We start from the raw sequence: 23,120 nt of genomic DNA, 5'->3' as shown, positions 1-23,120 counted from the left end.
GGCACTCACCAAATGTGCCCCACACCAACTTTTTTCCAGGTGTCAGCTCATTTCAACTTCACAGCCATCTCGTGAGAGAAGAGTACTGACCCCATTTCACAGATGAGACGAGCAAACTGAGGCTCAGAAAAATTCGCTGTCAGTGGCTGCAGAGCCAGCTTTCTTACTCATTCCACAAATATGGATGGCGCTCTTTGCCGGGTACTGTGCAGACCCAAATCCCCAGTCTAGGAGGGGGAGACAGATGCGTACACGCAGGCTGCAATATGCTCGAGGGGCTGTCAAGGACACTTGGACGACACAGGAGAAGGGCCCCTTTTAACCAGGGGAAGTCAGGAAAGGCTTCAGAGAAGGAGTTTCCTTGAGCCAGGTTTTAATTAAGAGGAGTGGGCATCCCTGCTGGCTGAGGGCAGGAGGACATACTACAGGACCTCAGCACAGAGCAGCCCGCGTTGTGTGAGGCCTCCAGGAGAGAGCCAGAGGGGCCAGAGTGATGTCGCAGTTGGTCGCTGACAACACGATCTCCCATCCCACCAGCTCTGCTTATGTGACTTGAGGAGGAAACTGAGGGGTAAAGGAAGCCCAAGAGGAAGCAGCAGAAAGGGGTGGATCAGGGTGTGGCTGGATGCCATGCTAAAGAGACTTTGGCCCATGGACCATAGGCAATGGGGAGGGGGGTAAATAAGAGAAAATCAATCAATCTATCTATCTTCTGAATCATGTCTCAGGAAGATGGTCCTGGCGAAGATTCCAGCAGTGATCCAGATGAAAGCTACTGAGGTCCCAGCTACAGCAGAGCACAGAGAATGGAGGGGGGTGGTCTGGCAGGAAAAATTCTAAGGAAATGACGTCAGAAGTCAAGAGTGCACAAGGATGTCTAGGGAGCTGTCCAGAACAACCCCTGTAATCTTAGGCAACTGGGTGGGTATGCCGAATGGGGACAGAGGAGGGGTAGGCTTAAGGGGGAAGTGGATGATGTCATCGTTGGACAGAGAATTTATCCCTGGGCCCATCCAGCTCTCCAGACCATGCCATCATGTACAGCTAGAAATCATCTCCTCCAGCCAGCCCCTGGCAGGACAGAGGGAGCAGAGACCAGTCACACAGCTGATGGATGGCAAGCACTCAGACGGGAGGGGCCTATTAGGCCATAATAAGCCAGCGATCAATTGGAGAAAGTTGCCAGAAGACAGTGAATTCCGGGCTGCTCCCAAATACTTGGCATTCCATCCTCAACGTCTCCATTGACTGCAGACCCCACAGCTCCCAAAGGGGGCTTCATCACCACAAAGGTCAAGATGTAGCAGAAGTCAACAAGGGCAGAGCCTGTTCCTGGAAAGCAGTCAAGGACTCTAGACTCACGCAACCTAATCAAGGAAGGAATGATTGATGGAGAGAGGAAAGACAACCAACATTCAAAATAGAAAGCGATCCCAGTAACACAGGCTCTGATAATACAGCTGTGAAGGTTATCACTTGGCTAGAGCTGCACATGGAGAAAATCAGAAAATGTTGACTATCCCCAAAGGTCTCCAGCCCACCTGGTGCTGATAACTGGAGTAAGCAGTTGCCTTTTGTGGTGGCCAGATGAGACAAGGATCTGGTGTGGTGGTGGGCATGGGCTGTCAGCGTCTCTTAGCACAGCAGACTGTCATTGCACAGTGACATATCCCCTAGGACTGAAACAGCATCTCAGAAACCACTTTTAAGATCACTGTGGAATAACTAACCACACAACGTGACAAGTGAGGAGCCCTTGCAGGTGGAGAGGAGAACAAACCCAGAAGGCAACAAATGGGCATGTGGATGCTGAAGGATTAGTTTTTAATCCTGCCCAGCAATCCTTTTTCAGCCATATATTTCTGTTTTCCCAAAGTTAGGAAGGACTTTAAAGGAAATCCATCCTCCAGGGAGGGAAGAGAGATGGTACTCATTAATGCAGAGCCATCCTTGTCTGACACGATTAACTCCCCAGACCTGCAGAGCCCCGAGAACAGGCCCCAGTGCGTGAGGTTGGAGGTGCGGGGGGGACATTTGGAGAGCAAAGGACCTACATAAATCCTGTTTCCATAGAACCTCCAAGCAAATCCAGAAAAAATAAAGGACTACAGTGAGTAACAGGTGAGGCAACAGATAGAAAGGGGCTTTGAGAATGTTCTAACTCCTGGTGGGTAGGGACTGTGCCATTAGTGTGTTTACAGAATATTTGATTCACTTGTTAAGGCAAAATTCCAGAAGTATGAAGCCTTGGGAGCACAGAGGAGCGTTTCTTCACTGCAGCTCTCCTTGACAGGCTCATTGTAAAGTAATGAATTTTGTGGACACTCAGAGAGAAAAAATAGCCTCAAACTCTCCGGATCGATGTTGCGCACTGCAGAGAGACCGCCTTGGGTTTCTATCAGCTGCATCTCGGCCCTGTGCAGAGTTCAGTGGCAATCTGTCCCTTTGAAAGTAGGCTAAGGAGAAGTCAGCCCCAGGCCTGCACACAGCACCAAACGTCTGCACGCTCGGATCAGCTGGAATACCCCAGGTTCAAGCATTTTTGTCCAGAGCTGGGCCAGGAACTCCCCACTGCCTGCTCCAGGGAACTGAGAGGTCTCAGCAAGTGACCATCCCCACCAGGATGTACAGCAGAGTTGGTCTGGGTTTTTTTGTGTGTTTTGTGAGGCCAGGGGAGCAACTTTAGATAATATTTTAGTTTCTTCTCTAGTGCCAAATTCCCTATATGCAGAATTTAAAATTTTTTTAAAAATTTTAAGCCCAAACAAACAAACACAACACAAAAGGGAAAACACCTAGACAATCCCAAAAGTCCCTTTTCAGGCTGAATAATTTTGTGATACAAAAATCCAAAGCCTCAGGACCTCCCCTAATTATATATTTTCCCCCTTTCAAGAAATTTTACATGTAAATGATAGAACAGGATGAAATATCCGAATCACTACCTTAGGAGTAAAAGAACACTTAGAAACCACACAAAGCAGAAATGAAGCCACCATGAAAGGAATCTGACTTAAATTAGAAGCAACATTTAAAATTATAGGTTCAGAAAAGCCTGAACAAAATTCAGGGTGAAGTCAGCCCTGAGTCTGCAGGCCCTGACTGCTTGTGAAGGCGGCGGGATTGAAGAGGAGGTGCCGGCTCGTGAAGCACCACCCTCTCTACCCCATCCCTTGCTATGGAGGCTGAAATGGACGCCAGGGAGCAGAAGTCTGCAGTCAGCATCACAGCAGCAACTCAGAATATTTTCTGAAGAATACCTAGGAAACCAGTCACAGCTATGGTTTTTCCACTAGTCATGTACAGATGTGAGAGATGGACCACAAAGAAGGCTGAGTGTCAAAAAATTGATGTTTTTGAACTGTGGTGCTGTAGAAGACTCTTGAGAGTCCCCTGGACTGCAAGGAGATCAAACCAGTCAATCCTAAAGGAAATCAGTCCTGAATATTCATTGGAAGGACTGATGTTGAAGCTGAAGCTCCAATACTTTGGCCACCTGATGCGAAGAGCCAAATCATTGGAAAAGACTGTGATGCTGGGAAAGATTGAAGGCAGGAGGAGAAGAGGGTGACAGAGGATGAGGTGGTTGGATGGCACCAACAACTTAATGCACATGAGTTTGAGCAAACTCAGGGAGGTGGTGAAGGACAGGGAAGCCTGGCATGCTGCAGTCCACGGGGTTGCAAAGAGTCAGACACGACTGAGCGACTGAACGACAATGTGAAACCTAACATCAGAGACCTCAGTGCGGATGGGATGAGAAGCAGACTATTTTCACAGTCTACCTCCTAAGTCATCCTTTTAAATTAATTGGGTGGTTGTGTTACCTATTCAAAAACAAACGAACAAAAATGCACGCCATACCAAAATAAAATAGGAAAACAATTTTTTAAAAAAGACAACGATAATTTAAAACTTCTCCTAATGAAATGTCATTTCGAAAGCTAAGGGGGAAATGGGGCAAGGGGAGGGGGATGCAGAGGGCTGGAGCTAGTGAAGAAAACAACTGATAAGCAAGAGCCATATGTCCTGGCCAAACCCGCCGCTCTCCTGTCCTCACTGTTCATATCTGCCTTGGAGTCCCCACAGCAAGCCTAGCTGTGTGCCCAGAACATCTGGTTCTCCTCCCCCACCCCTGCCCACATCTCCTCCGTCACTGGCTGCGTCCCCTCCTGCCCCCAGACGAGAGACTCAGGTTGCCCACCCGGGTTGTGCCCCCCACTCCCCTCTGCTCACCATCACACTATTAGGGAGTTCATCTGTTCCAGAAGCACTTGAGCACAGGTGTTGTTTCCCAAAGTTGTATGCAACATGATCTCCCATCCCATCAGCTCTGCTTACGTGACTTCGACATTGTTCCCATAAAGAGATGGGATCTGTGTTTCTTCCCCTTTAATCTGGCTGTGCTTATGACTGTGGCTTATGACTGCACCCCCTGGAGAAGGAAATGGCTACCCACTCCAGTATTCTTGCCTGGAAAATTTCATGGACAGAGGGGCCTGGTGGGCTACAGTCCAGGGGGTCCCAAAGAGTCAGACTCGAATGAGCGTATACACACACACGCATGACTGTGGCAGTAGTGACCCTCTGTGACTTCACCTGGAGCTCTGAGAGCCACATGAGCAGCCTGACTGCTGAGCACCCTGTCTTGAGGATCCCAAGCTAGCGCCCAGGAGTGACTCCATAAAAACAATTAGATGGTAGCCCTGCCATTCCAGGTCAATACTGGCCCAGTCCCAGCCCCTGGCTGACCACCACCCCATGAAAGAACCAAGACTTAGCCACCAGCCAAGCCCTTCCTGGAGTCCTGAGCTACTGACATTTCCTGAAAGAGAATAAAATAACTTTTAAGACACTGAGATTTGGATGACTGATTACGAAGCACTAGATAACTGATAACCTACCTCTAACAGCGGCATCCCAAAGACCCATCTCAAACTCACTTTAGGTGCCCACTTCTTACTGATTCCAAGGCACTGAGCTTGACTGAGCCCTTGAGCTTCCAGTTCCCGAAATTGGTTTAAATAAATTCATTGTGTCTGCCCATAACATCTGTTCCTCCAAAACCGTCCCACTGATGTCTGCCTTTCTAAGTTCTCCTCCTGGCGCTGAGGAGGCCAGGCTCTCCTCCTCTCCTTGTTTAATTTCAGCCCCACTCACGGAACTGTCCCTAAACTCTGTATCCACAGGAGCTCCTAGACCCAATCCTTCCTCGCCTCTCTGCACCCCCGTCTACATCCACTTTCCCAGGCCTTTACCCAGGGCTGCCCCAGCCACCCCCTACCCCTCATCCTTCCCACCGCCCCACTCACAGGACAGGAAGGACTATTTTGTTTGTTTTACACCCACGATCTTCCAGAAAAGACTCCAGGCAGCTTGAGCACCAAGAATTCTCATCCTCAAACACAGGGATGACCATTCCCTTTGGGGAGAACTGAAGCAGTCTGCCCGCAGCATTCCAAGAATCAAATAAACACCCATTGGTTAGGGGCCCCTGGCCTCCACCCACCACACGGAGCTGAACTCGGAAAGATTCCAAGGCTCCTCCTCTGGATGGCCTTTTCTCTCCCCCACACCCTACCAACTCCTGGTCACACTTGGGGGCCCAGCTCATTTGTCGTCTCTGCTGGGAAGCCCTCCTCACCCCCATAGGCTGTCAGTCACTTTCTCCCCACGTGGTGCCTGCCCAGCACCAATGTTTATCTCTGCACTCACCCACCTCGCAGACTCGGAGCACCTTAAATCAGGGCTTCACCTTAACCCATCTCCTGGTTACTGCTTGTGGGATAAATCTATCGGTTCTTCTCTAGGAACATGCTCTCTGTGCAGCTCCCCTCCTCACAGGGGCTGACATCACTCCGCACCCACTCTGAGGCCTCCCTCAGCCTCTCCCTGAACAAAGCAGGACCCCTCGTGCAGCTGAAAGCCCCACTCCACAGCCACCTGTCCTGGGAAGAATGCCCCATCCCAGGTTTACGATTCCTCCCATGCTCAAAGGCGCCTCTAGAAGCATCTGTTCAGCTGGCCAAGCCTTCGCAGCTTGATCTTCACACACTTCTCAGTCAGCCCTAGTTCCCCTTCAGGCTTCAAGCACATCAGCGGGGAGGGCTGGTCACAACTTTCCCCAGCTCAGAACAGTTTTCCCCACATATGGTTCTTATGCCTGGAGGAAACACTGCTCTCCAGTAACATTAGTGAAATGGATGGTGTGTTCTTAGCGTCCTAGGTCTTACTCTAGAAAAAGCATTAATACTGCTGAATCCCCAGGTTCGAGAATGGTGAGTGTTAGTTGCTCAGTCATGTTTGACTCTCTGCGTCCCCACGGACTATAACCTGCCAAGCTGCTCTGTCCATGGGATTTCCCAGGCAAGAAAACTGGAGTCGGTTGCCATTCTCTTCTCCAGGGGACCTCTCTGACCCAGGGATCGAACCCAGGTCTCCAGCATTGTAGGCAGATTCTTTACCATCTGAGCTACCTGGGAAGCCCTTTGAGAATGATGCCTGACACTTAACAGGAGCTCAAAATTATTAGCTGAATGAACGAAAGAATGACCAGTCAACCGGCTCAGCCCTGACATGAAGAAGCTCTGGTCTGCCAGGCCCCTCCACACCAGGCACTGAGACCCAAGAGGCTGTACGGCTCCCCTAAGGTCATGAGCAAGCCACTGAGGGAAACTGGAACCCCCGTCTCTTGGCTCCAGGCACATGGCCCTCCTTCTGCCCAAGTGGGTAGCGTCCTCGCCACCCACCCCTTCCACATTCCAAAGACAGCGTCTCCACAAGAAGTTCTGGATGGTATCCAGGAGTATTTTTCTTCCTGGCTTTAAAACAAATTGTGACAAATGGCTCTGCAGATCTACTGGGCCATGAAGCCAAGCAGATGGGACTGCAATTCACACTATTAACTTAAATTCCACTTGATGCTAATTTCAAATTAGGGCATTTTATCTAGAAATTATAAAAAGCACTTTGAGGGGGGATGTACTTGTAAATAAATTTGCCAGCAGATCCGTTTACAAATCTAGTTGCTCCTGGCCACCCTCAGTGATCACAGATTATTTTTTCCCCACTCCCCCTTACTCTCCTCCACCAAAAAGTCCTGACTCATGTAAACAACGATAGATTCTTGGGGTCCACTGGTCTAACTGCCCACCTAAACTTGACTCCTTGTGTCTGCGGACCCTCTCCTGGCAGAGACACGTCACCACTGATAGCAGCCCAGGCAGGAAAGTTCTACTGGGAAGTTCTTTACTTTGAACTGAAAGTGGGCTCCAGGATCCTGGATCCTGGACAAGCCCAGTCCACTACTCATCCATTCAAGGGTAAGAACTGAGCACATTCTAGGCACCAGACACTGAAGAGGCACTGAGGCTACAAAGAGACGCACAGACTAATCCTGACTCTCAAGGAGCTTGCCACCTAGAAACTCAAGCTTCTCGAATCCCAGGCTGAATAGCTGGTGATCTTTTGTGGCTGTGCATGACATGGACTCGGTCTCTTTCCCTGTTTCTAACAAACAGGCTCCAGTTCACCTCTGTCCCACCAAGGCTGTGGCCCAGAACTTCATGCCATTTCTGACACGTGGTCTGGCCAGCACAGGGCATGTAGACTGCCATACCCCAGTTCTAGACACCGCATTTCCTTTAGCTGCAGACAAGGCAGCTTTGTTTGGTGGCCATATCACATGGTTGATGCCTGCCAGCATCAGCCCTCCATCCTTCCCACAGCCTCTCACTCCCACACGTGGGCTGCTGGATTCAAAACCTTTCAAGTATCTCTGTCCATCCCACTGGGATCCAGACCATCAGCCCATCTCCTCCTTCATGATCAAGACACATACTTGCTGTCCTTTCTTGTTTTAAAGTCATGTACATAACTTTAAATCATTTGGAAGAGTATGACCTCTACCTTCATCAAAACAGACTAGAACAATGCAGAAAGGTAGAAGGACTGAATCATACAACACCTATCCCAGCCAGAGAACTCTGACGATGATGCTTGGAATATTATTTCCCCGCTTTTGTCTTGCCTGTAAGTATATGAGATCACGGTGCCTCTTGCTGGCATCCACAGTAGGTATCATCAATAAATACACCAATTTGATGCCAAATTCGAAGCCATCCCACACCTGGTGGCTCAGACGGTAAAGAATCTGGCTGCAATGCAGGAGACCCAGGTTCGATCCCTGGGTCAGGAAGATGCCCTGGAAATAGAAATGGCAACTCACTCTAGTATTCTCGCCTGGAGAATTCCATGGACAGAGGAGCCTGGCGGGTTACAGTCCATGAGGTTGCAAAGAGTCAGACACGACTGAGCGACTAACACTTTCACACTTCCACACATATTAAAAGTAAAAATAAAGTTTAAAAAATGTTCTCTATCTTCCCTCTTTTGGTGGCTTCCTGCAGAGCAACTGGTGAGAAATCTCAGCGCTAGGCTGCACTTGCCTTGCCCTCCTCCACCCCTTCACCTAAGCCCTGTCCCTTCCTCACCAGAACCTCTCCAGTTCCTCCGCCACCGTTACCAATCCGATCCACCTGTCTTCTCTTCAACCTTAAAGCTCTTTAGCAAATTTTAAAACTTGCCTCCTTACTGCCACTCTCCCCCTCTGCCCCAGTCAGTCCACCCAGTAACTCACTGCCACTTAAGTCGGCTGCAGCAGTTTTCCGCCATATGCATAACGGCCCACCACTCGGCCCATCCCTTCAAGCCCAAACTCCTCCTTTTGGTCCTCAAGGCTTCCACATTCTGGCCCCTCTCCCACATCTATCTAATCTGACTCCCACCAGTCCTTCCAAAATTTGCCTTTTCCCCCCAAGTCTGCTATTCACACCTGTCTGCTATTAGTCATTTGGTGTTGCTTCCAATGTTTTCCATCTTCCAGTGTTGGAGAGCTAAACAATAAGGGAAAAAGAAAGAGGAAGGAGGGAAGAGAGAAGAGGAAGAGTGAAAAGAAAGTGAAGAAAAGAAGACAGCAGAAAGATGATGACAGCACCACCCTACCAGGCCCTGCTGTAAATGCCTAGCACACAGGACAACACTGAGCCTTGACAACAACAGGAGGCAGCTGCCATCCTCATCCTCATTTGCAGATGAGAGTGGCACTGAGAGGTTAAGTAATCTGCCCGGGGCAGCCATGGAGTCACTCCATGGAACCACTCCACTGCATGATAAGTGTAGGAGATAAGCATGGAATTAAGCACCACCCAGACAAGGAGCCAACTGTGCCGGTACTGGGGGAGGTGGGGTCAGTCTAGAGAGTCAGGGAGGGTGTCACACGGAGGTCACCATGATCTGAGTCTTGGGAAGCAGGAGTCGGGCAGGCAGCCCAGGAACAGGTATGGGGAGGTACTTATGCCATGTGAGAAGCCAGGACACGTGCAAAGCCAGAGGACAAAGGGTGAGTTCACCAAGACGGCTTGTGAGGGTTCTGGCTGGAAGCAGGGCTGGACGGAGGTGGCTAGTGAGCAGAGATGAAGACGAGGTGAGGGACCAGGTCTTTATAGGTCTGTCTAGCTATAGTGGGTGCGTGCTCATTCATATCCGACTCTTTTGCAACCCCATGGATTGTAGCCTGCCAGGCTCCTCTGTCCATGGCATTTCCCAGGCAAGAATACTACAGTGGGTTGCCATTTCCTTCTCCAGGGGATCTTCCTGACCCAGGATCGAACCCTGCTCCTGCATGGCAGGCAGATTCTTTACCACTGAGCCACCCAGGAAGCCCCTTGTCTTCCTATAGATGGGCCCTTAATCCTGTGACACGTCAGATCAACCACTTCTCTTCTCATTCTCTAAACCCTCCCTCTCCCAAGGCCTGTGAGCCCTACTCCAGTGCAAACCAGGTGTAGCTGCTACTGCTGCTAAGTCGCTTCAGTCGTGTCCGACTCTGTGTGACCCCAGAGACGGCAGCCCACCAGGCTCCCCCGTCCCTGGGATTCTCCAGGCAAGAACACTGGAGTGGGTTGCCATTTCCTTCTCCAATGCATGAAAATGAAAAGTGAAGCTGAAGTCGCTCAGTCGTGTCCAACCCTCAGCGACCCCATGGACTGCAGCCTTCCAGGCTCCTCCGTCCATGGGATTTTCCAGGCAACAGTACTGGAGTGGGGTGCCATTGCCTTCTCCGAACCAGGTGTAGAGACAGGTGCTAACCAAGTGCAGGTTTTGTGGGGCCAGTCCACACACAGGCAAGGCAGGATGCCCTCCTCAGCCTCTCTCTCTCACTGTCCTCACCTTCTCCAACAGGGAAAAGAAAATACAATGCCACTGCTTCTTCTGTACGCTTGGTGAGTCAAATCCTTAGGGCTTCATTACTTGGCTTTTTCTAACTATCAATAGAAGCGTTGGAAAATACATGGAGCCATGGACTTGTAGAAATCCATTAAATTTAGGTGGCAATCTGTGATCTAGTATCACTAAATGGCAAAGGAAATAAGCATTTTCTCAGGATTGGACAAGTGTGTTTAGCTTCAGTTTAGATGCTGACAACATCAGGTGACATAATGACCGTCTCAGGCTCATCACATGAAAAACAATTAAATTCAATTTTTGAATGAGGAATATTTGAAACATATAGAAAATATAGAGAATAATAAATACCTGTACACATCAAAGACTGTCAAATCCTCACATTCTGCCTCACTGGCTTTAGATTTTTCTTTCAAGAAAGAAGGCATTAGAGACACTGATCGAGTCCCTTATTTCACTCCCTTCCCAACTCTGTTACCCCCACCAACTCCAGAAATAACATCCTGAACTTGGTATTTATCACTCTCATGCATTTTTATGCTCTTACTATATATGCATGTATCCAAAAACATAGTTTTGGCACGATTCAAAACTTTTTAAAATGGCATCACACTGTAAGCACTCTTTTGCATCTTTCTTACTCGGCAAAACATTTTTGAGAGTAATCCTTGTTGACATATGTCACTCTAGTGAATTCATTCTGATTGCGGCAGATCACAGATCACTGTAAGAATATTCATCGTATGTATCATAAATTTTAAATTCATTTTTCTGCTGATGAACTTTTCAGAGCTTTCCAACATTTCACAGCAGTAAATGTTCTTGTAAATGTTTGTCTAGAGGTATCATCAGTCACAGGAGACTTGGCCCAAATGGCTCTGCAATACTGGGGCACCAATTTCATATTCTCAAGGTCAGTGTTTAAGTATTCTTTCTGTATCTTCCTCAACTCCTGGTATTGTTCATCTATTACACTATCACTAATCTGACAGGGATGAAATGTTATCTCCTTGTGATTCTGCAAATTAATTTTAAATGAGAAAATAACAGGATTGATGCTGAAGCTGAAGCTCCAATACTTTGGCTATCTGATGCAAAGAGCCGACTCACTGGAAAAGACTCTGATGCTGGGAAAGATTGAGGGCAGAAGGAAAAGGGAGCAACAGGGGATGAGATGGTTGGATGCCATCACCGACTCAACGGATATAAGTTTGAGCTAACTCCGGGAGATAGTGAAGGACAGGGAAGCCTGGCGTGCTGCAGTTCATGGGGTCACAAAGAGTTGGACATGACAGAGACTGAACAAGAACAATAACGTAACTAATAAATGCAGCTTAGTGGGCAAGAATTTTCCACAACATATGGGAATAGAATGTGTGATCCTTGGATTTTCTGGAAAATAATACAGGAAGGATAGGGAAGTGAGAGAGGGTACAAATAAAACAAGATTGGCCATAAGCTGGTAATTGTTAGAACTGGGTGATGGGTGTGTAGGGGTTCATTATCCTATTTCTTCCACTTCAGTCTGTATTTGAAATTTTCCACAATAAAAAATTAAAATACAGAAAAGCAGTTACAGCATCCAAAGCAAAGAAAATGTGAAGAAGAGGCGCCTCTGTGATAGTAGAAGGAAGGCAGCCTTCAGAAAAGGCAGAGCCTGGAGCTGCAGGGAGCGCAGGACAAAGGGAAGCTGGAGAGGGGCTTTGAATTGTGTCGTGATTCAAGCCAGGAACATTATTTACGAGATTAGTGTTTTTGATGACCCTTCACAAATAATAAAATGTTATTACCTAATAAAATGTTATCATATTTTATTTTGAAGGAAACAACCTTTATTTCAGGTACATGGAAATGTCATTTCCTCCTTCTGATACTCAGAGGTTAAGTGGCAGGACAATTGAGGGTCTGGACTTTGGAGTCAGAAATACCTATAAAATGTTATCAGATTTTACATGTACGATTGATACAATGAGGACCATTCCAAAATCACTCGAGTTTTTGTTCCATGAAATTTTACTCTGAACTATAGAATATTTGTTTTCATACTCCCAAATTTGTTGTTTAATATGTGAAAACAGGTTAAATGATGTGACCTGTTACATCATTAAAAAAAAATTTTTTTTTAATGAAAAAAAATTGGCTTTTAAGTCTAGAATGACTTCAGTAAGGATAAGAGGTCATACTGCATGTATTTGAGTGAAACTGCACTCATGATGAATCATATAAGAGCTCTGGATGCTTCCAAGCAGGTAGACCTGAGTCCCCATGCTTAAAGGGCAAAGGGTCCAGGTAAGAGAACTGGTCAGGATGCCTAGGATGTAAAAAACAAACCCCAAAGAAACACAGAGTGGGATTCTAGACAAAGCAAAATTTGACCAGAGAACTAAAAATTCTTGTCACACAGAAAGAGGCAGATTAGCTCAAATGGGTTAAGGAAATATGGAAAAGGAAAAGCCTCAACCAGAGGTACAGCCAGTGGTTCAGAACCAGGACTCAGGGTATCTGAAGCATCTTGAATGGCAGGAAGTGGCTGTGGCAGGCACGGGGCAGAGCCCCCACTGCAGTGTCATGAATCACAGCACCAACCAGGCCTCGGGAGCTCAAATGGCAGGTGTCAGCAGGGGGCCCCCAAGGCCACCTGCCAGCAAGCCCAGGGCAAAACCCGCTTAGCCAAGTTGTTTCCAAGTTCCTCTGCAAGTTGCCGCCTGAAATCACCTCACCTTGGTGGAACTTCTGTCCCCCACATGTCTCCACTCGCAGTCCTCACTCCCCCACTTCTGCCCTGAAGCAATTATTCACTAACCACAGGGATCTGCCAGCCAGTAGCCAAGGCTGGGGGTCCAGAAAGCACAGTGTGAACAGTGAGAGGGGCCGAGGTTGTGGCGCCAGCTCCTCTGCAGAGGCAACGTGCTCCAGAGCCCACCATCCAGTCCCATCCCCTCCTTTACAGAAGAGGAAGCTGAGGTCAACCTGTCCAAGCTCCCTTGACCAGTTCCCAACAACAGGGCTTAGTGAAGCCAGATTCCCAGATCAGCACTCTCATCCCTCCCACAGCGCCTCTCTCACGTTTCTTTTTTTTTTTTTTTTGGCCACGTGGCATGGGGATCTAGTTCCACAACCATGACTTCCCTGTAGCTCAGACGGTAAAGAATCTGCCTGCAACCTAGGAGACCTGAGTTCGAGACCTGAGTTCAATCCCTGGGTTGGGAAGATCCTCTGGAGAAAGGAATGGCAACCCACTCCAGTACTCTTGCCTGCAGAATCCCATGGACAGAGGATCTTGGCAGGCTACAGAGTTGGATACGACTGAGCGACTAATGCTACTTATCAGGGATCAAAACGGTGCCCCCTGAAATGGAGGCAAGGAGTCTTAACAACTGGACCACCAGGGAAGTTCTGCGTCTCCCCCTTTAAAAGCATCCTCCTGGTGCTGGAATCCTGGCATTGGTTCTGTTCACACCCAGGGTCACTGAGGTCTCATCTGGATGGACACTCGTGGCAGGACATCCAGAGGCCTTGACTCACTCCCCTGTAGTTCTTTGTGTCCTCGACTCCAGGCTGATTGTCAATAGCTCTCTTCTCTTTTGTGAACCTATTCCTGCCAGTCTAAGGGAGCAAGAAGGCAATTCCCAGGCCTGGTGCTCAGACCCTGACCATTCTCAACAGACAGTGCCTGGTGGTAGCCTGCCCCAGGACACCCATCCATACCTGGTCCTCCTGAAGGTGCCAGGAAACAATCAGATCTAAGAAAGGGGAAGGGAAGGGGGCTGAGGCCAGGCCTTCACGCACTCAGGAGGCTTCCCCATGGGCATTGAAATCCCCAGGCAACAGGAATGCTATTCCCACTCCACTGTGAGGAAGCTGAGGGCTAAGGGGTCAAGGATTCACCCAAGGTCATCAAGTCAGCAGGAGTCAGGGAAATGGCAACAGCCAGGGCTTCCCACTCTGAGAGCAGGGCTCTTTCTGGCCCTGCAGGCAGGTTCACCAGTGGGCTCTGATCTCCCCAGACTTGTGACCCCTATTCACAAGTGCGTGTGCTACAGGACAAACAGCCACACGTTCTCACTCCGGATATCACTGCTTTAGAAAGGATGACCCGTGCTTCCTTCCACGGACCCCTACCAAGAACACCATACAGGAAATGTTGCCACAAATAAAAGAAAAAAGTAACACCCAACCACAGGTCCTCAAACTTCTCCTCTCCCTGGAGGTCACATCAGCACAAACTGCACCGCCTCTACCGTTTACTGGCTTGGTCAGAACCTCAGCACATAACAAGAAAACAATCCAGGACCCTGCAGTCACTGGACACCTGTTCAGGAGCATCCTGAGTGAGCTCCAGTCCTGAGACGCCTATGAAGTTGCAGCCCCCACACAGCCACCCAGGCCCCAGCAGACCGCCCACCAAAGCTGAGCCTGCCCACAGCTCCCAGTGGCTCCTGCTCCAGCACTGGCCTGGAGCCATCCTCCTGGGGCCACGATGGCCAGGGAAGTGAGCACCACAGGTGTGGAATGCTCCAGTGTCCACACTGCCAGGGGGTCCCAGTTATAGCAGGTAACTCTTAGTTGTTAGCCAGGTGAGGTCTAAGGGGAACGTGAGCAGAGGATGCCCATGAGGAATGGGGCTGTCAGAGAAGGCCGCCCTGACTGGCTGGAGGGTACCTTGGGAAAACCTCTCCAGCATCACCTGGAAACCTCTCCAGACATCCCCTCTTACAAGGGCAGGCTCAGGACTCATTAATGTGACTATCAGGCACTAACACCTCAGCAGCAAGTGACGCTACGGGATAACCAGAAAGGCCCGAGATGTACCAATGTACAAAATCAAATGTACTAGGTCCCCTTCACACTCTGCTCATGGGAGTGTGAGATGCACATCACTTTGGGAGACAATCTGGCAGCTTCTTAAAAAGTTAAACACACACTCACCATATGGCCCAGCAATCCCGCTCCTGGTGTTTACTAGAGAGAACTGAAAACCTACATCCACACAAAGACATAACACACAGAAAAGCAGCTTTATTCATAATAGCCCCAAACTGCAAACAGATCAAATGTCCTTCAGCTGGGGAGTGGAGACACAGATGGCGATACAGCCACACAATGGAATACTACTCAGCAATAAAAAGGAATGAACCAGACACACGCAATCACGTGAATATCTCAGAAGCATTTTGATGAGAGAAGCCAGATTCACAAAGCTTCATACTAAAAAACACTATTAAACATTTTTTAAAAGGCTTCATACTACAGGATTCCATGTGGACCACATTCTGGACAGGGCAGAGCTGTAGTTACAGAAATCAGATCAGTGGTTGGCGGACCTGGAGGTGTAGGGAAGGAGTTTTAGGGGGTGATGGGAACACTCTATATGTGAGTGTGATGGTGGTTTCCATGACTGCTTACATTTGTCAACACTCAGTGAGGTACACACTTAAAGCTGGTGAATTCTGTTTTATGTAAATTATACCACCATCACGTGAATTAAAACAATGCTAGGTTCCTTTTGCTTAACTAGAGTTCAAAGAAGTGGCCTGGGCTGGTTGTGACTTGGAGAAATCACAAAGCCTTGCTGTGCCTCAACTGTGCCATCTGTACAAGGGCTGCATCACGGTCCCCTGGCTCAAAACTACGAGGGTGACGTTGGAGGGTAAAGTTGGAGGATGGGAGTGAACACACAGAGCTGGCGTGAAGCGGGGCTCCATAAGTTCAGCTTCTGCTCCCCCATTAGTGTAAGTGAGCGACTCTACTGATCCATAGGCCTTCAACTACCCCCAGGCAGGGATGACCTGGAGCCCCTGTGATGAACTGAAACACTGCAGAGGGTGAGGGACAAAGACCACAGTCTGGTGGGGTGGAGGAGGGTGGGGGGCGGGGGGGTCGTGGATGTGGCTGCTGGGGACAGGGCTGAGGCCCAAGACAGCACAGAGGCTGGTGGCGGAGCCCAGCACTTGACCATTTTGCTAAAGGCCAGCCTGGCTGTGGCCTGCAGACCTCTCATTTCCTCTGCTTTAATGAGGGGCCACAGAAGTGCTTTCCCACAACTGCATCACCTCCCTATACGGCCGTCAGCTTAAACACAGAGCCGAGCTGGGGCAGGACAAAGTCTCTGTTATGACACATTGCGGTTCATTTCCATCCATTCAACCCTTGGGCACAAGCTCTGGCCACTCCCCGTCACTTCCCACAGGCGCCAGGACAGAGCATTCCTCTGCCTGGCTTCTGGTTAAATGCCACCCTCAGGATCTTTAGACGAAAGGCGGGGTAGAGTTTGGGGCAGGGGAAGGGTCAAAAAGAAACAATGGATCCAAAGGACTTTCCAGGAACTTTAAAAGCTTGGAAATTCAAGGTGTGGTTCTCTACAAGGTCTAATTTTACTTAGAAAGTCCCTCTAAGCACAACACACTTTCCAGCCAAGACAGGGCTAGTTTTGGCTCCTAAGTAATGAAGGAGGGAGCTTCCTCAATTCTCTGAAGAGAGCTAGAATGAGGCAGAAAGTGGCCGTAGAAAAGCATCCACAGGAAACTAGGCTTGCCAGAGGCAGAATCAAGGGAGCTGCCAAAGGTGAAATGCAGAGAGGGTAGACAGCTAAGCTGGGCACCAAAGGAAACTGGGCACAGAAGCACAGCTCCCTCAGGAGAGCCTGGCAAGGCTTCTTGCCCATTACATGCCCTTGTTTCAGGTGTCTTAGGCAAGGCCACTATCTCCCCAGACCGTCCCCGCCGCCCAGTGATAAACAACTCCCTTCCACCAGGACAATCTGATTGCATCCTCTCTGCCTGGCACTCACAGGGCCACTGCAGGTTCTCTAGAGCAGCAGTCCCTAACCCTTCTGGCACCAGGGACCAGTTTCGTGGGAGACAATTTTTCCATGGGGGTGGTAGGGAACGGTTTCGGGATGATCCAAGTGCATTACATTTATTGTGCACTTTATTTCTGTTGTTATCACATCAGCTCCACCTCTGATCATCAGGCATTAGATCCTGGAGGCTGGGGACCGCTGCTCTAGAGTGCAGCCCAGCATGGTACACAGAGGACGTCAACGCTGCTCCCCAAAGGACCAGGTATGCCTGTGCTCAGCTGCTTAGTCATGTCTGACTCGTTTCCACCCCAGCCAGGTTCCTCTGTGCATTGGATTCCGCAGGCAAGAACACTGGAGTGGGTTGCCATTTCCTACTCCAGGGGATTTTCCCAACACAGGGATTGAACCCCATGTCTCCTGCACGGGAAAGCAGATTGTATACCACAGTGCCACCTGGGAATCCCGAGTAATGTACCAGGAGAGCAGGCAAACGGAGACCCTGAAGAACAGGCAAGAGACAGCAGTGTCAACAGGAACAGGTGCTGAGAAGATGGAGAAGGGAAGGGGGAACAGTGGTGCACGCTGTGGCGATGCCAGAAGCAGTGGTGTGGCAGGTGGCAAAGAGGTGAAGGTGCGGGGCGGGAGAGGGCCAGGCAGTAGCTCCTGATGCAGGGAGGACCCCTTGGAGCCATCTCAGCATGGGAGAACCTCAAAGCTGGGGAACGCCCAGGGGTCATCTGGTCAAAGGCCAGGAGATTTCAGCTACAATAGCCTCGCCAAGGCTGAAACAAGAAAAGCAAGATAGCGCGAGGGAGGTGACAAAGTGGTCCAAAGGTCGCTGTTCCTTTATGGCTCGCCACTGTGTACTGTGGCCTAAATCCAATCTCCAAATGACATGTATGTCTAACTAAGGCAACCTGCGGCCGTCAGCTGATGAGGGTGGCACCCTGGTCCTAAACAACGATGAACAATCACTACAACTTATAGAGCATTTCCTACACAAAGACTCTCTCCCGAAGGTTCCACTAAATTCACCCAACAACCCGAACGAGTGGCTCCCATTATTTTCAGATAAGGAAAAGGGCATTTAGAAGAGTTAAGTAATTTGCTCCAAATCACACTGCTGGCTCAATAACCAGTGCTTATCGAACGGTGATCGGGTGGACGGAGGGATGGATGACTGGATGGACTGATGGATGAAGGCAAGGCCAGGCTGACAGACAGCTCCTCCTGCGACTAGACGTGGCCCTTGTGGGCCTGTCAGAGGGAGCAGGGAGAGCTGTGAATAAACCGAGCCCACGAACAAGGCAGCATTCACAAATATATATGACAGCCCTAGTCTGCTGAAAGTGGAGGAAAAATAAAAACACCAACTCTCCATGAAACAGAGAAAGAGTCCCTCGCTGTCTTTAAATTTTCAAGTCAGAGAGAAACACCCCAGTGGCCCAGGCCAGCTGTCCCCAGGTCTGAAGGTTTTCTTCTAAGTGTCTGTAGAGTCAAAGTCTCCAGTAAAAGGAGAAACAGGACACAGCAGAGATCACACCGAGGCAGAAGAGGCCTTGCACAAAGGCCCTTCCTTTGTGTCTAGCTGTGCTTTGTTTAAAGCAAGATCAGATTCAGCATCTGCACTTTTACTCGCTGCCTGACGAAAACCAGATGCCAAATGCCTCCCAGCTCTGCACCGGGGCCCCTGCCCTTAGGAAAACAACTTGAGTCAGCCAGGCCAGCGCACACAGCCCCGAACAAAGTGCGCCTGTGCTCTCAGGGCCAGCTCGGCACTCCTGAGCCTTTAAGCAAAGCACATTTGGAATCTTTTCAGACTAGGAAAGGTGAAAAGGACTTCAGACCTCATTCTTAGTCTAGTCTAGAAGTCTGGAACTTTTTCCCAAAGCTCTCACCTTTAGCCAGGTGAGTGAGATGCTCAAGCTAGTCACCAGTTAGATACCAGTCACCAAAACATTCCCCTCTGAAAGCCACTGACATCCTGGTGACCGCGGACAGAGCAGTCATCTCCCTGGCATGGCTCAGGGACAGGGATCCCCTCCCTGCAAAGCTAAAGGGCCTTGGGGCAGGGGGTAGGGGGGAAGTAAACTCACCCTCCAGAAATACCGAGAGTCCCACAGAGAGAAGGAAAGTCAGTCAGCATGCTCTAGCCCCTCCAACACAGATCTCTGAGCAAATCAAGTCAGAAGTTGGTGGACCTGAAGATCACTTATCACCCAGATCACACAAATAGCAGTTAAGAGTGCCACCCTGTCACAGCTCTAGAAGGATTCCACAAAGAGTCCCAGACTAAAGATGAAGCAATGCAAGTCTGGAAGGATGGCCCTCTTCCCCTTGTGACCACATCCCCAGCCCCTGGCCCCTGGCCCCAAGAGTGCTGTGGCACAGGAGGAGGAAGTGAAGAAATTTAGGCTTTTAGCTGCCTCGGCCAGAAGATGACACCTGTCACCTCCTCACCCGTTTTATTGGCTCACATTAGTCACACGGCCTCAACAAATCTGCCAAAATTTGAAGGTGCGCATACCTGGTGAGCTGTTGCCTCCACCACCTCATCTGAAGTCCTGACTTCTCATTCCCAAGGTCAAGCCCCTGTTTTCGTATGAATTCAAAGCCTCATTACTTAGAGCTTCCATCATTACCTCAAACCCCACACAGAAGCTTCCTAAATTCAGTCCTCTCTTCCAAATTTCCATTTTATGTCAAGTCATCACACTCAAACTCTTACAGTCATCTTCTAGATGCAAGATCCAATCACCCCTTCATTCAACCCTCCCTTCTTTTAACAGTTACTTTCCTTTACAATTTTCCTTTGAAATCTTCTGCCATGCCCTCCTGCTTTCAACTCACATCTCATCACAAACAACTGCATCATTCCAGGAGCTTAAACCAGTCATTCAGCTTTTATTTTCTTCCCTCTGATCGATCTGCCAAATCCTTCCTTCCAGCGGCTGCTTTCTTAGTTTCTTCTCTGCTCAAAAGCCCACGATCCCCACACCACATAAATCAAGGGTCACCTTCTAAGCCTGCAATTTGCAGTGCTCTAGAATCTGCCTGTGGAATTAGGACATAATCTCCCTGTTCTCTGCCAGAGCCTCGTCCACTCCTGTCTCCAAAGGTCTGTTCATGCCATCCGCTCCTCACTCTTTCTACACAAATCCTAATTCTCTCTTAGAGTCCATTCAAATACAATCTCCCCACTGGAGTCCTTCCTACTAACATACTTACCCTCTTTCTCCTCTGCTTTACCACAGGGGTAAGCACTGGCTCTGAACACTGTGCCTTGTGATGAGAACCTACCTTGTTTTATAAGAGAGAAAGAACCTTTTATTGTTTTATAAGAATAAATCCTATTTCCTGCTCCCTTGAGGGAGTATCTAATACAGGTTGCCTTCAACTGTAAGCAGTGGGAAACATCAATTCTGTTACCCGAAAAACTGGGTTTACTCTTGGTGGATGCTGAGCCAAGAGAAACACAACCACGCCAAAGATTAGGAGAAGAAAGAATTTATTATTGCAGCAAGTAAGGAGAACACCAGAGGTCTTTCCCAAGGCAGTGTCACCTTGAACAGCAAAGTTAGGCTAGTTTTAAGCTAAGAGTACATACATATTCATGGAGGCTTGACAGTCCAAGTTTTAGTGGACTGAAATCACAAGGATTAGAGAAGGTTAACACCATCATTCCTTTTTGGTTCAACTCTCACATCTATACGTGACCACTGGAAAAACCATAACTTTGACCTTATGGACCTTTGTTGGGAAAATGATGTCTCTGCTTTGTAATACACTGTCTGTCTTTGTCATAGCTTTTCTATGAAATCTGGATGGTAAAGAAGGCTGAGTGCCAAAGAATTGATGCTTTCAAATTGTGGTGCTAGGGAAGACTTAAGAGTCCCTTGGACTGCAAGGAGATCAAAATAGTCAATCCTAAAGGAAATCAACCCTGAATATTCATTGATAGGACTAATGCTGAAGCTGAAGCTCCAAAACTTTGCCTACCTAATGTGAAGCGCTGACTCATTGGAAAAGACCCTGATGTTAGGAAAGACTGAGGGCAGGAGGAGAATGGAGTGACAGAGGATGAGATGGTCGGGTGACGTCACTGACTCAATGGACATGAGTTTAAGCAAAATCTGGGAGATTGTGAAGGATAAGGAAGTCTGGCAAGCTGTCCATGGGGTCGCAAAGAGTCAGACATGACTTGGTGATTGAACATCATCCCTTACATTCCAGTTGATCTGGAGGTTAAACATTTCAGGCTAATATTTACTACTGAAAGAGAACTGGGAGTCTTTTGAACTGATATACTATCTTTGCTAGCCTTACTTCTCTTGCCTGATAACAGCTCTTGCATTCTCTTGTTCTCTTATGATCATTAACTACTGAGATCTGTTCCAGGACAAGTATTGTGGCCAGGCTTAGATCCCAAAATAACTCAGGCCAAAAATGACTTCTCTTATGTCAAGAAAGCCATGCCTGGTTCTCTCTCTCTGGTGAGCCCCTACTCTATCTGCTTATAACTCCTCTGGCTGAACCAATGACAACAGAAAGTGCAAAGATCGGCCTACTCAGCCTTCAGTGGCTCTGTCATTAAGGACCCTGTTTCTTCCCATCTTTACCCCTCTGACAGCCTCAACAGATTTGCTTACCTCATGGTGACAAAACGGCTGCTCATTTCCAAGAATCTAATGGAAGAAGTTGCCCCTTCTGTGTTTCCTTTTAAGAGAGAAGACATCTTTCCAAGAATCCACTCCCTTCCCTCCCCAGAGGACTTCTCGTATCTCACTGGCTAAAACGATGTCACATGCCCATATCTAGACCATGGGCATGGCTTGAATCCATCACCTTTTACCCTAGAGCTGGAAGCAGAGCCACTTCTCCTTGAGTTGGGGGGTGGGGGTGGAGAATGGAGGCATGACATTCAAACTACCTCAGGGTTCTGCCAACAAGAAGAGAAAGAGGGGAAAAAATGGCTGCCGTGTAGATAACCTACGTGTCTGCTGCAGGCAGGACCCAGCGTCACGCATCTGTGTGCCTTCCCTCCCCCACCACCCCCATCCTGTGCTGGCACATATGGCTGCTCAACAAATAGTGGTGGAACTGAGCCGAACGAGGAATTATCCTGTGGGTGTGAGAAAACAGTGAGCGTTACAATAGTGTGGCACAATTGGACATTTGTGCATAGAAACTGGAAAGAGAGCCATGAAATCCAAACAGATGCAAAAAAAAAGGACTTAGCAGAGGAGGCTGGGAAGCCCTAGTCCAAACCCTAGGCTGGGCCTGACTCCCAGTTCCACAGCCAGGGAGCAGGCCCCAGGCCAGAGTGCTGGGCCTCTCCCAGCAGGGCCCAGCTGGGCTTTTTCCTCATTTCAACCCTTGCCTCCACTGGGCCAGGGTCTACATCCAGCCCGCGGCAGCTCAGGCACAAAGGAGGCTCCCGATGAGGTCTGTAGTGCCTAGCCAGTCACTGAGCACATTGTGGGCACCACAAATCCGTGGACCACGAACACCTGAGCGCAGGAAGTCTGGGCTGTGAAAACAAGAGCTCCCTTCACTCAGGATCAGACGTGGCTCCTTCAACAGGGCTCATGGGTCTCTCTGCCTTCTTCAGGCCACCTTATTCCTGTCTTTGCCTTCTAGCCCAGCTTTCCAGCACACGCTTCCAGATTCTTCAGGCTATGGACAGCACTCTAGACCCCAAGGCACGTGGCTCCATCTTTGGCTGGAAAATGCACCAAGAACTGCAGAGAAAATCTACTGAATCCAAGGCTCTGAAGTCTCACGGATGCCCTACCTCTGCATCACGAGTCCACGAGTTTTTAGCTATTGCAAGTTTTAGAGTTCCTTTTCAAATACGGTAGCTGGGATTTCATTGGCTACAGAAAACTGTGTTGGGGACTTTCCTGGTGGTCCAGGGGCTGAGACTCCGCGCTCCCAGTGCAGGGGGCCTGGGTTTGATCCCTAGCCAGGGAACTAGATCCCTCATGGTGCAACACTAAGAGGTCACATGCTGTGACTATGATCTGGCACAGCCAAGTAAATAAATAAACATTAAAAAAAAAAAAGGAAAGAA

The 23,120-nt window shown here is 48.9% G+C and overlaps 1 protein-coding gene and 1 long non-coding RNA gene across 5 annotated transcripts in view; one reads left to right on the top strand and one right to left on the bottom strand.

Annotated features, from left to right (window-relative positions):
• Nucleotides 1-23,120, bottom strand: part of IGSF3 (immunoglobulin superfamily member 3) — a 130,098-nt gene that overhangs the window by 89,409 nt on the left and 17,569 nt on the right. The gene's annotated exons all lie outside the window — the stretch shown is intronic.
• On the top strand, nt 15,582-23,091 carry LOC133243310 (uncharacterized). The gene is made up of 3 exons (XR_009735036.1): nt 15,582-15,977; nt 17,200-17,309; nt 22,688-23,091. It is a non-coding gene; the product is annotated as an uncharacterized LOC133243310 (long non-coding RNA).

Source organism: Bos javanicus, chromosome 3 (assembly GCF_032452875.1).
Source record: "Bos javanicus breed banteng chromosome 3, ARS-OSU_banteng_1.0, whole genome shotgun sequence".
Classification (NCBI taxonomy): domain Eukaryota; kingdom Metazoa; phylum Chordata; class Mammalia; order Artiodactyla; family Bovidae; genus Bos; species Bos javanicus.
Note: the sequence above shows the minus strand (reverse complement) of the source record. Positions and strands in the feature narration are given on the sequence as shown.